At 34.7% G+C, this 18,581-nt stretch overlaps 1 protein-coding gene across 16 annotated transcripts in view; it reads right to left on the reverse strand.

Moving 5' to 3' along the window:
- The window catches only part of RALYL (RALY RNA binding protein-like), a 774,288-nt gene that overhangs the window by 541,863 nt on the left and 213,844 nt on the right, over positions 1-18,581 (reverse strand). The window lies entirely within an intron of this gene.

Genomic DNA, 18,581 nt, shown 5'->3' on the forward strand with positions numbered 1-18,581 from the left:
CAGCCACTTAGGAGGGAAAAAAAGACCTTCATGTTTTTCCAAAAAGGGCAGGGGGATGGAACAGAATAGAAAAACAAAATTCTTAACTTTTGATTTCCAAAAGCTAATGATCTGAGACAAGCAATAGAATTTTTAAAATATTTGCTAGGATTTTACTATTTCCTCAATTAAGAGGTACTATTTGTTCTCTGGAATAGGGGAGAAAAAAAGAGAATTGGAGAGGGGTGCGAGATAAATATCAAAATGAAGTGTGTCTGGGTGGTGGGCCCTTTGTCTTGTCTCTTCCTCCTTGAGATAGCATTAGGATACATGTGTGGTGAATCCAACATAGAGGGAACCCATACCCCTTTTCCAGCTTGATATCTGAAGATAGCAGTATCACACTATGGAGTGAGAGTAAGAAAGAAAGATGACTATGATTCCAGCAACAAGAACCATGACAAACTTAGGAAAGAAAAAAAAGACACTGGAGGGCTGAATGTCTCCATCTGATTTTATGATACTATGTCAAGCCCACGGATTTCGTTGCAACTCAAAAGAAAAGTAGCATCACCATCAAAAGAAAATAGTTCATGCTTTCCAAGAAGTTTTTCCTAGCATTTTTCTTCTATCTACTGAATACTGTGGACTTTCCATCTCTACCCTCCAAAGAGGGCCCTGCCTAGTTCTTGGAGCTTTGGGCATGAAGAATCTGAAAGCGCAGACTTTCTCATTTCATAGTTTTGGAATATCAGTAAAACCTCTCATTTTTTTTTCTTCTTTAATTGGTGCACATGTTACAGCTGTTCCTAAACTCTCAAAAGCCTCAAGTTCATCTTGTTTCCTCTTCTTCTTTTACTACTATGTACTCACTGCCTAGCATTTGGCCAGACATAATGTAGGCATTCTATAAATATTGTAGTGCTTTAAGTTAAAAAAGGAAGAAAAGGAAGGAAGAAGGAAGAAACATTGGTTGGCAGTTTATTGCTCTACAGCAAGTAATCATATTAAAAATATAAGAAAGATGTGTTTTCCTTTCCCAGACTTCATTTTTCTGTAATTTGATCAAAGAATTGAGTAAATAATATTGGCTCTCATTTCAGATAAGTGGACCATAAAATTCATCACCCAGGCTAGGACACATTTGGGAGTAAAACATTAATAATTAAGTCTGGAAAAGTGTGCACTAGGACTGTTCCACTAAGACAAATTTGCAAAAGGTCACTCTAGTTTTGGATGACCTTCAGCAAAACCGAATTCACCATTTCAATATATTACCCATACAAAGATAACAGTAATTTTGTAATAAAACCTACCCAAAATAGTTCAAATAGTATCATTGAAAGTAACAAATCTTTGAATTTACTCTTCTACCTTCATATGAGAACCATTTTCCACCCTCTTTGTCTGTTTAATGCCTCCTTATCATGTGAAGCTTGCTTAAGTGCCACTTTCCCAGGGAAGCCTTACCTTCCCTTGACCCTTTGTCTAGCCCAACTCCTACCACAGAAGCTTAGCTCCTTGGGCTAATGCATTTATCACAAGTTGAATTCTACATATATTTGTGTGATGCTTAATATCTGTCTTAACCAGTAGTTCTTATGTGTAATGAAAGACCAGAATGAAAGACCAGCTCCGACGTTGCATTTGGCACATAACAAATGCTCAATAAATACTGAATGAATAAAAAGTTAGTGCCCATATGGAGAACCAGCTTTCTTTCATTGATGAAGCATGATTACAGTATAAGACATCTCCAAGTGCCAAATAAGCAGTAAATTTGTATGATATAAAGATATCTATAAACCTTTAATTCATCTTTAAATGATCCTTAAGTATTTTTGTTGATATTGAAAAAGTCTGATGACTGACATTGGTATCCAAGAGAAACAGATGTGATAAAGGTTTAACAGTTCTAGAATGAATGAATAAATGAGAAGGAAGCGTGTTGATAAAAGAGAATCAGTGCATGTCCTATATAAATTATACATAAAAATTCTTTACACATACAAAGATTCACATAATTAAAATTGAGTAATTAAGTAATATTACCATGGCACTCAGGAACTTATTTTTGCTACCTGTGCAAACATAGAGGTTTTTTTATTTCTAGATGTACAGTGCCTCTAAGACACAGAGGAATTTAACAATTCAATTAGAATTGCACAGCTGCCTGGTGAGTCCAGGCAAGGAAACTGTTTGCTATGTTTGTGGCTATACAAATAGAATACTTCGATTCTTTCAAAACATAGATAGTATTTTATAGTGAAAGTAGTATCAAGTGGCCTAATTCTAATTTCAGTTCTGCTGGTAAGAAATCATGTTGAGTCCTTATATCCTTTCTGGAAGATTAAATGCATGAAATAAAGATTTTCAGTCTTGACAGTCTATCACAATCACTTCTAGATTTAAAAATTACAAATGCCTCAGACCCACTCTGAATCTTGGATTTCAGTGTTGCTAGGGCATATCTAATCATGTTTAAAGAGCTCTAGCTGGTTGCTACATACATCCAAAGAGAGAACCAGTATAGTACTAGGATGGGAACCAGAACACAGAAGCAGTATAATCTTCTCTCTTACAACAGATTTCCTACGACATGTAATTGGGTTACAGTATGGACCTCTAAGGTCTCTCCCAAAACAACGTTTTTAATACTTTGAAGGAAAATAAAATATAAATACCAGCAAGCCATAAAAATGCAAACAAAAATACTTCTTTTCAAATATTTGGACACTTCATCTGTAGTGATAATATGGCACTGGCACTTTATTAGATTTTTAATGAAAATATTAATGTTGATAGCTGAATCTATGTAAGTCTATACATCAACTATATTCAAAATCATTTATCACCTTCTAAATAGCACAAGGTAATCTTCTCAATATACTGTGTAATAACCTGTATGGGAGAATAATCTGAAAAGGAACAGATATATGTATATGTATAGTTGATTTACTTTGCTTTACACCCAAAACTAACACAACTTTCTAAGTCAGCTATACTCCAAAAAAATTTATTTTTAAAAAAACCTAACAAAATTATCCATCTTGGATGCTATCAAATTATAGTGAAAAAGTACAAAAACTTAGGGGTGCTAGATGATCTATTTTGCATCAGTCAATTAAGACAATTGGTCTACCTCTTTATTTGTTCCACTTTCCTGACAATAGATAAACTTAAGATATGTAGTCATTTAAAACACAGGGGAGTTCCGTCGTGGCACAGCAGAAACGAATCCGACTAGGAACCATGAGGTTGCAGGTTCGATCCCTGGCCTCGCTCAGTGGGTTAAGGATCCGGTGATGCTATGAGCTGTGGTGTAGGTCACAGATGCGGATTGGAACTGGCATTGCTGTAGCTCTGGCATAGGCCGACAACAACAGCTCCGATTAGACCCCTATCCTGGGAACCTCCATATGCCATGGGTATGGCTCTAAAAAAGTCAAAAGACAAAAAAATAAAATAAAAAAAATAAAACACAGATATAAGTAAACTTTTTGAGCCATAGTTACATATAATAAGAAAGGCTATTTTCAGCAAATTTTCTCTTGGAAACTTTACATTAATGAACTATGAATAAAACAGAAGGAATATCATCAGGAATACACCAAAAGAGAATAAAAACAGCAAAAATGTTATTAATGTTTCTTTACTACAAAGAATAACCACTGATGTAGAATTTATATCAACAAAGATGAATATAATTTTCAAGAAAATTTAAAAAGTAGTAACATTTTATCAGGAAATTATCTGAAAATGATAAATCTCAAAGGGAACCAAAAGGGAGGGGCATTATGAGACCATATTTTTTTTAACACACTAGAAGTTTAGTTTAAGTACATTCTTTTATAAATTCATAATAAACTTATTTATTTAAAAAAGGATTTGATGTTACATTAAAAATAATATACAAATCTAGCATACATAATGAGATTTTTCAATAAGTAGAAAACCTCATTGACATATATGCCATACAAAGAAAAATAAGAGTAGAAATAATAATACATTCCAGCCAGCAAAATCTAAGCTTCAGATTTAATGATGAAAGATTTGGTTCATGATTTAAAATAGAAAACAAGAAACTGATCTTGATTACATTAGTAACTCCCTGTAATAACACTCATTCCATATGCAAATCATTCTTAAAATGAAGATTATCTATTCAATTCATATAAACCGTATGCATTTCTCCTTCATTTTGAGTAAAGCATAAGATAGATGTTACAACAATTTGCACTTTTATGCATGTTCTAATTGAAGATCAACTGTGTTTGACAACTTTAAATATAAGGCTTTCTACAAGGAATACATTCCAGAGAATCATGAAAAAAAATAAGACAAAGTGAGATAAATTCTCTCTTCATATGCAAAACATATAATGAAAGATGTTGGAATGCCCAACCAAATTAAGTTACTTTTCCCAAAACATATCTAAATATATAGAATTGGGGCATCAATATAGCTGTATGTGTTAAGAGGGGATTTTTTTTCCTTCTTCTGTAAACATACAATGACAAGTCAGAATAATATCTACATTTCCCAACAAAACTAAATATGTCTAAGTTTCAAAACATTTATAATATTCATTTATAATTCTTAAAATTAATGAAAATGTTGCACAAGGTATAAAGATAACTGAAAAACAGTTAACTAAAAAAAATAAAACTTTAAAATACCTAAATCTGTTTAAATTCCCAGAACCTGCTCTTAGCGGTCTTAAAATAATAGTTTTAAATTCTAAGATTTTGGAGTTCCCCTCGTGGTGCAGTGGTTAACGAATCTGACTAGGAACCATGAGGTTGCAGGTTCAATCCCTGGCCTTGCTCAGTGGGTTAAGATCTGGCATTGCCATGAGTTGTGGTGTAGGTTGCAGACGCGGCTCAGATCCCGCATTCCTGTGTCTCTGGTGGCTACAGCTCTGATTAGACCGCTAGCCTGGGAATCTCCATATGCCATGGGAGCAGCCCTAGAAAAGGTAAAAAGACCAAAAAAAAAAAAAAAATCTAAGATTTCAAAACAAAACTTATGGTTAACAAACAGGAAACACTGGGGGGAGGAATAAGATAGGAGGTTGGAATTGACATAAACACACCGCTATATATGGAATTGCTGAGTAACAAGGACTTACTGTCTAGCACAGGGAAATCTACTAAATACTCTGTAATAACCTCTATGGGAAAAGAATCTGAAGGAATAGATATATGTCTATGTATAACATTTACTTTGCTGTATACCTGAAACTAATATATTGTAAGTAGAGTATAATCCAATAAAATTTTTAAAAATAAAATAAGATAGAGATAATTAAAAATAAAATGACAGTTTTATTGGAGACTTCTAATTTTGACAATGGGATTTGAAGAAACAGAAAAAATTCATTCCAATTATGTACATAATTCCATACTTAGTATTTATTTAATTAATATTATAAAACAGCAATGCGAAGGGAATTATAGCAAATGTTTCCTTAGCGAGGCCATTGTTGACCTTTTTGTTTCTCCTCTGTTGCTTGCTTTCTTTGATTCCTCTTCTTGCCTTTGCTTTCAGTAAACTTGCCATCTATCTATCCTCCACAGTCTGTAGTATTTTGCTTTCATAACCTCTTGATAAGTACACCATTTACAAATGCACCTTGAAATTTTGGATCAAAATGTTTTTACCTTGTACTATATGCCTCCCCTTGAGCCCAATTGCTGGTACTATTAACTGTTGGATGATTGCAGTTACCTGGGCCCTTAACAGCCAAGTTTTTCCTGCATGTGTAAATCTATTTTCTCTCAAAGGAGCCAAGAAGATATCTATTTAATTGCTTTTAGCATAAAAGTTATTTGAGAGAGATTGCAGATTACTTTCATCATTAATATAAAAGCTGAAATTAAAGGAAAAGAATTCTATAATTAGGAGGTTATTAAAGAAGTAAAACTGAGACCTTAGTATCCCAACTACTAATATCATCTTACAATGTAAAAGCCTTTGGGATTTGCAGTTCACTTGTAATATAAATGATAGGCACAGTAAAATCTCTCCAGACCCCAAATGTCCTGCTTTCCTTAATAAGGGACAATTTAGGATCCACGCGAGAAGAAGAATCTAAGTATATGTTCAGGTAAAGAATATAGATAATATTTTTTGTTTGTTTGTTTTTTGTTTTTTTTTGTCTTTTTGCCATTTCTTGGGCCGCCCTGGAGTTTCCCAGGCTAGGGGTCTAATCGGAGGTGTAGCCACCAGCCTACTCCAGAGCCACAGCAACATGGGATCCGAGCCACGTCTGCAACCTACACCACAGCTCATGGCAACGCCGCCGGATCCCTTAACCCACTGAGCAAGGCCAGGGACCGAACCCGCAGCCTCATGGTTCCTAGTCGGATACGTTAACCACTATGCCACGATGGGAACTCCTGTTTTGGTTTTTATTATAGAGAAAGCATTACCTCTTTCAAAGCAAAATAAAAAGAAATAAAATTTGAGTGAGCCCTTACGCATCCTTAGTGTCTCACACCTGTTCCATTTTCCATACTCAGTCAGATTCCTTTGGTTCACTAGTTTGTAGTTTTATTTGTATTTTTGTATTTAGTTCCTTAATATTTGTTCCTCTTTAGGCTAGAAAGAGTATACTTTTAATTGTCTTGTAGTCTAAATCAAATCAAGATTTGATCAAGGTTTTAATATATTTGCAGAAGTAATGAATATTGAATGCATGTAACTAGTTACAGCTAACATTTTTGACTGTTTTGCATGTACCAGGCACTTGCAAGCACTTTATATATACTAATGGTATTGGCATCTTTCCTCCTCTTTATTACACTGGCTATAGGCTCTCTTGTATATCCTATCTTAACCAATGAGAAAACAGACAAATTTAAGTGTCTGGATATTTGTCCCACAGCTTTAAACAAAAGGGGGATGTGAGCCAGGGAGTCTGACTCGTGCCCCTTTGCTCCTAACCACAATTTTATGCAGTTATTTTTGGAGATTAGAAGACATATGGCAATTTCCAACAGCTGGAACAACGTCTCATTTTCAAAGGCAATTATTTTAACTAAAGAAAAGTTTTTAAACAAATAATCTGTGGTTGAATCTTTGCCCACTATTTAAGAGAGGAAAAAAGAAATAATAGTCACCATTATTACATGTCTGGCATTATGTAAAGTTCTTTATATAGATCATTTCATTTAATCCTCATGATGGTGAGGACTGTGCTTGCTAAGGTAACCTGAGGACAGGCAGTTGGTAAAAACTATTGAATTGAACTGAACTGCTTGTTCTAAAGAACAAAACCATGAAAAAAAGTGAAAAGAGTTTAATGATCCTCATTTAAATTAAGGGGCTTGATAGAAGCCAAGACATGGAAACAACTTAAATGTCCATCGACAGATGAATGAATTAACAAGATGTGGTATATATACACAATGGAATACTATTCAGCCATAAAAAAGAATAAAATAATGCCATTTTCAGCAACATGGTAGGAACTAGAGACTCTCATACTAAGTGAAGTAAGTCAGAAAGAGAAAGGCAAATACCATATGATATCACTTATATCTGGAATCAAATATATGGCACAAATGAAACTTTCCACAGAAAAGAAACTCATGGACTTGGAGAACAGATTTGTGGTTGCCAAAGGGGAGGGGGAGGGAGTGGTATGGACTGGTAATCTGGGGTTAGTAGATGTAAACTATTGCATTTGGAATGGATAAGCAATGAGACCCTGCTGTATAGCACTAGGAACTATATGTGTCACTTGTGATGGAGCAAAATGAAGGACAATGTGAGAAAAAGAATACATATGTGTGTGCATGTGTATATAAGTATGTGTGTGACATTGGGTCACTTTTCTGTACAGTAGAAAATTGATGGAACACTGTAAACCAACTATAATGGAAAGAATAAAAATCATTAAAAATTTTTAAAAATAAATTAAGGGGCTTGAGATTATCTGGTTTAGAGGAAGAATCATGTCATGAAACTGATGGGATCAGTGAAATATTGGAAAAGCCACTATAGTCATTTACAAAAAAAGGAAGAAAAGAGAGATTGTTAAATATCAACTGAGAGTTAGTCTGAAGCTTTAAAGGTAGCAAACACCTATCATCAAACTCTTTTATTTTTTCTAATAATGTTTTACAGTTTGGGCATGGCAGTAGAAAGCTCAGATGCTGAAGTTGTTGCCCTCAAAGACAGTAGCATGGGAAAAAGTCAAGCATAAAATATTTCACTAGCTCATTCTGAAAACAATTTACATTTTTTAAAACAAAAATCTGCCCTGGTTTTGCCAAATTCCCATCCAGATGGTGTTTATTTCATTTTCAAACAATTTTTGAAAAAAATATTACCTAGTTTCTAAATCTAGAATTAGATCATTTATTGATCTCTGTGCTTTGGGGGGGGAAAATACCTCCCACTTTTGGTAAAAAAGCTGTAACTTACTGAAATAAATAATCATCCTAGGAGTTTCTGTAGTGGCTCAGTGGTTAATGAACCCAACTAGCATCCATGAGGACGTGTGTTTGATCCATGGCCTTGCTCAGTGGGTTAAGGATCCGGCATTGCCATGAGCTGTGGTGTGGGTTGCAAACGTGGCTCATGTCCTTCCTTGCTGTGGCTGTGGTGTGGGCCGGCGGGTGGCTACAGCTCCTATTCGACCCCTAACCTGGGAGCTTCCGTGTGCCTCAGGTGCAGCTCTAATAAGACAAAAAAAAAAAAAAAAAAAAAAAAAAAAAAAAAAAAAACTCATCCTAGAGTTTATTTCCTTTCTCATTTTGTATGCATATCATACGCTGAGAATTCAAGCAAAAAAAATTGTGTTCTCCTACTCCCTTCTTACTGTACATTTTGAAATTCCAACTTGAGTACTTGAGTAATATTTTTTTAAGCATTAAGAAGATGACAATGATATAAAAAACACTCTTTAATCAACATAGAAAATGGTTCTTATCAAATCATTTTTTGTACTTAAACTATAAAATACTTAAAATTAACATAACATCTCCATAGTAGGTTAAAGGGGTCATTCTCTTTTGGAATTTGATATAAACAATTAATTTAAAAACTAAATATTACAAACATTTTGTTGTTTTTAACTGGCTTATCATTGACAAGTTTATACTTAAAAAGGGAAATACAACCAAAAATAACAGAGCAAGGAGACAAGGGAGGATCTATTTTGTTGAAAAGAAATAATACAACGATGAAAGCTTACTTACTGTGTGCTTTATAAATGACAGAACATTCTTTTAAGTCCTATATCAACTAAATCATTTACTTATTCAAATAAGATTATGCAGTCATTAATGTTATACATCACATTTTAAACAGGATACTGAGAGGTTTGGAAATGCGTCCAAAGCTACCGGTTGTTACATCAGGAATTGAACCCAGGTGGGCTGGTTCAAGAATACAGATTCTTGACATCACTTAACGCTGTCTCCCCCTTCATAGTATTGCAGACAAAAGAGAAAGCTTAAATACATTTAATTTGAGGGGTAAATTTTCAGAGAGTAGTTTTTTGTTTGTTTTCATTTAAAAATCAACCACGTTTGGCTTATGGTAGACACTCAAAGAATAATACAGTAATGTCAAATGAAAATAATATTTAGCTACCTTTAGAAACACTAAATATTTATTCTGCTCTTATGTATACCAGAGACCACAATGAGACCTGTGACCTGGCCATTACTTGGTTTATCTCTATAGACTGTGGAAGAGAGACATGCCATTTGTTCTACAAAATAGAGTAGTGTATGTATGTGTTTCATCCCTTCAGAACACAAATGCACTTCTTCTCGCTCTCTAAACATATACATGAGATATATATGTATTCTTCTATATATACATACATACATACATACATACATATATGTGTATATATATAAAGTGCATTTGTGTTCTAAAGGGATGAATACAGATACCTGTATTTAATGTGCAGGTAATTTAATTCTGGACTTTAGAATCTTAGCTGCAGTTAATGTTGTTTTAGAATATAAAGATCTTAGGTTCAATATACAAAGGCAGTGAATTATGGGAAAATGTCATATCAATCATTCTTCACTAAAAAATGTCATCAATTTGAATAAGAATCATTAATCCACATAAAATATCATTTGTTTTCACTGACCCTCATATTTCTTAGCCTATAAAATAAGATTTTATTAAATAAAGTCACTGATAGCTTTCCTCTGCTAAAATTCTATGATCACAAACCTTAAACAAGATAGCCCAGTGGAGTGATGATTTGTTCCAGCTTGCTCTAAATCATCTCATTTTCACCTGCTGTCTTGGAGTAATCATTAAAGTAATCCCATTACCTCTCATAGTGTCCAGCTTGGACGGTATGTTATTCACATCATAAAGAATCATAAATAGCTAGTGTTAGTTTTCACTCATACATCCCTTAGTACCTAGTATAATATTCAAGTAATGCTGTATATATAATGAATAAAATAACATATACCATGCATGAGTGAAGGGAACTCAATCCAAATATAAAAGTGTGTTCTGAGATACAGGCACATGGACATTAAAATATCTGAGATATTTTAAATGTTAAAATAATTTATATTAAAGCTAAGTTTACACAACCTTATGCCTGATCTAGTGATAGGTGGGCATGGCTTGTAACCCTAGTCATTTCCTCTCTCAAAAAAGTCAAACACGCATTTCCTCCCATAATATAATCAAGACAGAAGTCTTCCACTACCTTTTCAATGTGTGGATGTCCATATTGAATTACATCACAGCGCTAAACATTCAAAGGTAATATTATTCTCAAAATTAATACAAAAGTGTTGTGCATGATCAATAATTTCTCTTTTTCTCCTAAATAGTAATCCTGTATGTGGGTTGGCTAGATTTAGCAAACAAAATACAAGACATTCAGTTACATTTAATTTCAGGTAAACACAAAATAAGGTTTTTTTTGTTTTTGTTTTTTTCTTCATTCTTTTTTACAACCGCACCTGCAGCATATGGAGGTTCACAAGTTAGGGGTTGAATCGGAGCTGCAGCTGCAGGCCTATGCCACAGCCACAGCAACGCCAGATCCGAGTCACATCTGTGACCTACACTGCAGCTTGTGGCAGTGCCAGATCCTTAATCCACTAAGCAAGGTCAAAGACCAAACCCACATCATCACGGAGGCTATGTCAGGTTCATAACCAGATGAGCCACAATGGGAACTCCCTAAATAAGTTCTTGGTATAAGTATGCCCATAATACAACATGAATGTCCCATATTTTATCAAACAACCCTATGCACATAACATTCTTATTCCTAGATTTCTTGACTGATGGCTATAAGAGCTTTGAAAAACACCATGATAATCAGAAGCACATCCACATCTTGGTCCTGCCACTGGTCCTGGTCTTGCGCCCTTAGGTAATGTATACTACCTCACAAAGACTTAGAATCTACACCCTTAAAGTGACAGTATTGGTCTCTAACTCACAGAGCTACTGTGAACATTAGATGAGATGATAAACCTAGTACATAGTAAACATTTGATCATTATTAGCTATAATTATATTATTTTTCTCAAGAAAGATACACAAAGTATTTTAGTCATTTTTCTAGAATGTTTTTGTTTTGTTTTGTTTTGTCTTTTTGCCACTTCTTGGGCCGCTCCCGCGGCATATGGAGGTTCCCAGGCTAGGGGTCGAATCAGAGCTGTAGCCGCCGGCCTCCGCCAGAGCCACAGCAATGCGGGATCCGAGCTGCGTCTGCGACCTACACCACAGGTCATGGCAATGCCAGATCCTTAACCCACTGAGCAAGGCCAGGGATCGAACCCAAAACCTCATGGTTCCTAGTTGGATTCATTAACCACTGCGCCACGACAGGAACTCCTCTAGAAAAGTTTTAACAAACTGATAGCAACTTACTAAAAATCCATATTGTCCTCTTCTTTTTGGACATTTAGCTAGACTATATTTCCCAGGGTTCTAATTGCAATTTTATGTGGAACCACATGGCTGAGTTCCAGGCATGAAATGCCAGAGGAAGTACTGTACTCTGCTTCCAGGCCAGCCCCATAAAATTCTGTCTTGAGTGCTCCTGTGAGCTTTTTGCCCATCACACTAACTGGAATGGAGAATCCCTCCTTCACCCACCGGGTCAACACTGTGAGCCTTCGAACTGTCAATTCAGATTCACAAATAACACAGATCTTATCCAATATCAAGCTTACAATAATGTCCAGGATACCAGAAGGCAAGGCAAGGCAGGGCAAAGTTTAGGATCTGCTTAAGACTCCATCTTACCCAGATTTAAGAATGTCTAAGAGATAAATAGAGTTATCTGTTGATACAAAAGATACTTCGTTCATGAGATGTTTCCATTTTATATTTGAATTTTTATGTAGTTTATATGACATTTTCCAGGGAGATAAGCTGCATAAATTTGTAGATTTGCATGCAATCCTTGTCAGATCAGGAACATTCAGTAGATGGGGGAAAAAAATTATCCTGATGGTAAATATTACCTATGTAGTGTTTCACAATAGGGCTGTATCAATTACCTTGCTTAAAAAATATTTGACATATTTTCACCTTTCCTTTAGGGGATCCCCTCAGTAAGACAGATGATGCATTACAAATCTACTGCAAAGTGCTTCATTTCCAAAAGCTAGGTGGAAGTTGCAAGATCCTCAGCCTGCCTGGGCTTCTGAAAAACTGAGTGGAGTAGGGGTTCCATGGACACTTGTTTACCCACCCTGTGCTAACAGAATAAATAAGAAAGTACTTTCTATTGCTTTGTGCCATTGCATATATTTGGGTTTGTTAGTGTAGCAGCTTGCCTAGCATAAACAACATAGTTTTTAAAAGTATATCATTGCAGGTATAACTAAAATAAGTACATCAAAACTTTATTTTTAAATAATGTAATATTTGATGGTCTTTCTATTTATAGACTATTAAAGATCATAAAGTGCTTTAAGATATGTTACAGTGCTTAGAAGTAATCTCTAGAGACAACCCTAGATTTATATTCTGCCTTGTCACTTATCTTAGACAATTTCTTAAACAGGAATAATTCTCAATTTCTTCATCTAAATGAAAATAAACAGAGTATTCTTTAATAGGGTTGCTATAAGAATTGAAATGATGTTGAGTCTGGTTCATAGTAAGAAATCAGTATTTACAGCTAATATTATTGTTATTATGATGATGAAAGATAGTACCAACATATTTGATTAATAGAAGCAGCTATTCAATGTGAAATAACTTTAAAATTTTATAATTTAAAAATTTAGTTCCCAGTAAAAGTTTATTCTACATTCAGATAACTTGTTTTCTCCCACCCTTCCGTCCAAGACAGAACATCCACAAACATATTTCTTTGTGATAAATATATGGGGAAGATTATTCTATCAATAGGTACATAAAAATAGCATGGGAAACTAAACTTGTTCAGTCTTGAATCAAGATATTTTAATTATATCTGCAAATTATTTATTCTAACACTGTTTGCCACTGTTGATCATTGTTGAATCTGGGTGACAGGTATATAGGGATCCTTCAATCATTATCTCTAATTTTGCATGCTTCAAATATGCCATAATGGAAGTTTTAAAAAAAAACTCTGTTCTTGTTTTTTTGTATTCTTTTGAAACTCTGGAATGATTAGCCATGGTGAGGAAGGCAGCAAGGTATGTAAGGGTGGAGCACAGTCTTCCTACCACCAGCTATGCCTAACAAGAACAGAAACCACTAAAAATGGAATTTCCTTGGTGGCTCAGCAGTTAACGAACCTGACTAGGATCCATGAGGATGTGGATTTGATCCATGGCCTCTCTCAGCGGGTTAAGGATCTTGCACTGGAGTGAGCCGTGGTGTGGGTCGCAGACATGTGGCGTAGGCTGGCAGCTGTAGCTCCAATTCGACCCCTAGCCTGGGAACTTCTATATGCCACAGATATGGCCCTAAAAAAGAAAGAAACCACAAGATTTATCATTGAAAATATACACAAAGATGTATAAATATACCACAGAGATCAAGATGTAAAATCAATCTGATGCACATGTCTAAAATAATAACATTGTTATTACATTTTTAATTATAATAACTGACAAGTATTGAATACATATCATTTCTCAGTAATTCTTTTTTTTCCCCCTCTTTTTACGCCACAGCTTGCAGCATTTCAAGATCCCTAACCCACTGAGCAAGGCCAGGGATCAAACCCACATCTTTATAATACTAGTTGGGTTCTTAATCCACTGAGCCACAACAGGAATTCTGTCAGTCATTCTTTTGTGTGCCATTCATTCACACAAAAGACTTTACCCTCCAACCAAACCTATGATATATGTGCTCTTATTATCCCCATTTCACAGAAAAGGAATTTGGGGAGGTGAGGGAACATAGACCATCCAAGGCCAGAGTTTGTATTCTGATTCTAGAACTAGAGCTTATGCTCTTAACCATAACAATAGCTAAATACAATATTAGTCCATGTAGTGGTTTTATTTAGGAATGTGTTGGAAATATAATTTTTAAAAACTATCACAAGTTAATGATACTTAAGTAACCCAATTGAAAAATGGCCAAAGGAACCCTTGTGCATTGTTGGTGGGATTTTTAAATGGTACAATTACTTTAGGAAACTGTATGTCAGGCCTCTAAAGTTAAAAATGGAACTACCATATGACCAGGAATCCCAATTCTGGATATATACCCAAAAGAATTGAAAACAGGGTATTAGATAGACATTTGCATACTCATTTTCACAGCAGCATTATTCACAAAAACCTAGAAATGAAAATAACCTATGTGGTCATTAGCAGATGAACATATAAACAAAATGTGGTAAAAGCATTCAATGGAATATTATTCAGTCTTAAAAACGAAAATGCTGTAACTGCTATAACTCTGCTGGCCTTTGAGGGCATTATGCTAAGTAAAATAAGCCAGGCATGAAAAGACAAATACTGTGTGATTCTACTTATATGAGATATCTAAAGTAGTCATAGTCATAGAAATAGAAGGTAGAAGGTGGTTGCTGGGGGCTGGCAAGAGGGGGAAGTGAGAAGTTGTTATTTAATAAGAATAGAGCTTTAGTTTTGCAACACAAGAAAGTGCTAGAGATTGTTGTACAGCAGTGTAAATATTGTTGGACTGCAATGTATTTCACACTACTGAACCATACACTTAAAATAGTTAAAACGGTAAATTTTATGTTATACGTATTTTACCACAATTAATTTTTAATGGCCAAAGGATCTAAAATACATTTCTCTAAATAAGATATATAAAGGGCCAGTAAGCACCAGAAAATGTTATTAACCATCAGGGAAATGCAAATTAAAGCCACAATGGCATACTACTGCATAGCCACTAGGATGATTATAACAAAAAATAGTTAATAACAAGTATGGTTAAGGATACAGAGAAATCGGCATCCTCATACACTGCTAAGTGGGAATGTAAAATGTTGCAGACACACTGGAAAACAGTCTGGAAGTTCCTCCAAAAAATTAAACATCCAGCAATTCCACTGCACTCGTAGCTATACATCCAAGGAATGAAAACCTATGTTCACACAAAAGCCTGTACATGAACATTACAGCAGCATTATATATAGTAGCCGAAAGGTGGGACCAATCCAGAGAGCCATCGACTGATTACTGGAGAAATAAAATGTGATGTGTCCTTAAATGGGATATTATTCAGTAATAAAGAGAAAGTACTCATATGGGCTGCAACAAGGATGAACCTTAAAAAAATTATGCTAAGTGGAAAAAGCCAGCCACAAAGGATAACCTATGATTCTATTTGCAAGAAATGTCCAAAAACAGCAGTTCTATAAAGACAGTTGTAGCTCTGTGGTTGCCTGAGGCAATAGGAGGTGGGGACAGTTTGCAGATGATGACTAAAGAGTATAGGATTTCTTTTCTGGGGTAATGAAAATGCCCTAAATGTGATTTTAATGATAAATGTACAACTCTATGAAATACTCAATGGAACACTGAATTGTACATTTTATTTTTTTATTTTTTTTAATATTTTTATTACTACTTCCCCAATACAATATTTTTTTCCCACTGTACAGCAAGGGGATCAAGTTATCCTTACCTGTATACATTACATGAATTGTACATTTTAAATAAGAGACTAGACAATATTCTGTGGTAATCTATGTGGAAAAAGAATCTGAAAGAGAATGGATATGTATACATGTATAACTGAATCACTTTGTTGTAGAGCAGAAATTATCACGACCTTGTGTATAAACTACAATTCAATAAAACTTAATAAAAATAAACTAATTAATAAAAGAACTGAACAATGTGTGATTATATCCCAATAAAGCTGTTATAAAAAAGGAATATGGGGGGAAGGAGGGGGATGGACGAGGAGTCTAGGATTGGTAGATGCAAACTATTACATTCAGAATGGATAAGCAATGAAATCCTACTATATAACACAGGGAACTACAGCCAATCTCTTGGGATTGAACACGATGGAAGACAGGATGAGAAAGAGAATGTGTATATATGTATGACTGGGTCACTGTGCTGTACAGCACAAATTGGCACAATACTGTAAATCAACTATACTTTAATAAAAAATAATAATGACAATAAAAATGAATATGTTGGAGGAAGCATACTAGATTTGAAATAGAGAATAAAGTTTGAAATATATCCCAATGTCATTTAGGAAAAAAAAAATGTTACCAATATTGTTGTCTAAGAATTCTCTATTATCTATTCATACATTAAAGTATATATGTGTATGGCTCTCAGAGAGGAAAGAAAGCAAAAAATATTTAGAGCATTCCTATGTTACTATGCAAGTTTTCTTCTCTGTTTCCAGATGTTTCAAAGTCTATTAAAATTATTCTGTGTCTGCACCGGCACTCCTTTGAAGATTATATTTAAGAAACAGAAGCTTTGACAGTATAATCGCCTATCATCTCCTTTCAATGCCAAAAAGGACAAATTCCATCAAATACTCAATGCATGAGGTTCTTTAAAGCATCTAGAGAACACTGGTGTTTTTATTTCAACATGTCTTAGACTCTTAGCCCCATGGAATTTGAAATGTTTCCTGATTACATAAATTTAAGTGTTCAATTTTGATCTTCCTGGGTAAGAGGTAATATGAATATGTTTGTGTAAACTATTTACTAAAAATGGTGATGTTATATCAAAAGAAAATGTCCAGAAGTATCACTTCTTATTTTCCACTTACCAAGCACTTTCTAATCCAGAATATATTTGAATATATGTACCTATTATATATTCCTAAATGTTACTTAGTCGAGTTCCTGCTGTGGCACCATGGGTTAAGAATTCAACTGCAGCAGCTTGGGTCACTGTGGAGGTGTCTCTTCCATCCCTGGCCCAGCACAGTGGGTTAAAGGATCTAGCATTGCTGCAGCTGCAGAGTAGGTTGCAGCTACAGATCAAATTTAATTTTCGGCCTGGGAACTTCCATACACCATGCGCATAGCCTTAAAAAAAGTTACTTAATAAAATATTGCAAAAGGTAAGGGAGGTGAATTCCTGCCGTGGCTCAGTGGAAACAAATCTGACTAGCATACATGAGGACACAGGTTCGATCCCTGTCCTCATTCAGTGGGTTAAAGATCCTACATTGCTATGAGTTGTGGTGTAGGCCGACAGCTGTGGCTCTGATTCTATCCCTAGCCTAGGAACCTCCATATGGCATGGCTGCTGCCCTAAAAAGACAAAAGACAAAAAAAAAAAAAAAAAAAAAAAAGTAAGTGAGAATTTTTCCATTTATTTTTATCGCTACCTCCTCCTTCCTCACTACCCTCACTTGACTTTATATTGCCAAACTGATTTTCAAAGTGAGCATACAACCCAAGGTCTCAAGAAGAAATATAACTAGATTCCCTAAATCCTAGAAATGCACACTTTTACTGAAGATAGAGAATAATAAGCCCCTAGATACACATAAATACATAACACAAATACACAAAGAATTCCAGAAGTGTTCATTTAGCTATTCAACTATTTGTGTAGCCATTTAAAAATGTGGAAAAATCAATGCTATGCTATGAAATGGTCTTAAGAAAGGTAAACATATATCCAACAGTCCCTTAATTGAACAAAACACCATGACCCAAATTCAGAATAAATTAGGTATTAGTAGAGTTAATTGAATGTTTTTTGTTTTTTTTTTCTTTTTTCTTTTATTTTAGGTCCTAAATGGAACAGAATCATCTTGCTTCCTTTATATTTAGCAAGTCTATAATTCACTTCCATTGTTTTTTTAGCTTATGGACATTATCCATTAAGAATAAAACATGTATAACTAATCACAGGGAAATGGCAATCAAAACCACAGTGAGATATCACCTCACCTTGCTGAAAGGCTACTATGAAAAAAACAAGAAATAACAAGAGTCGGCAAGGATGTGGAGAAAAGAGTATCCTTGTACAGTGTTGGTGGAAACATAAACTGGTGCAGGCACTATGGAAAAAATAAAAAATAGAATATACGATCCACCAATTCTACTCCTGGGTATTTACTGGAAGAAAACAAAGATATTAACTTGAAAACAAAGATATGTTTATTGCAGCACTACAGTAGCTAAGATATAGAAAGCAAATTAAGTGTCCATTTACGAA

The sequence above is a fragment of the Sus scrofa genome, chromosome 4 (genome assembly GCF_000003025.6).
Source record: "Sus scrofa isolate TJ Tabasco breed Duroc chromosome 4, Sscrofa11.1, whole genome shotgun sequence".
NCBI classification, from domain to species: domain Eukaryota; kingdom Metazoa; phylum Chordata; class Mammalia; order Artiodactyla; family Suidae; genus Sus; species Sus scrofa.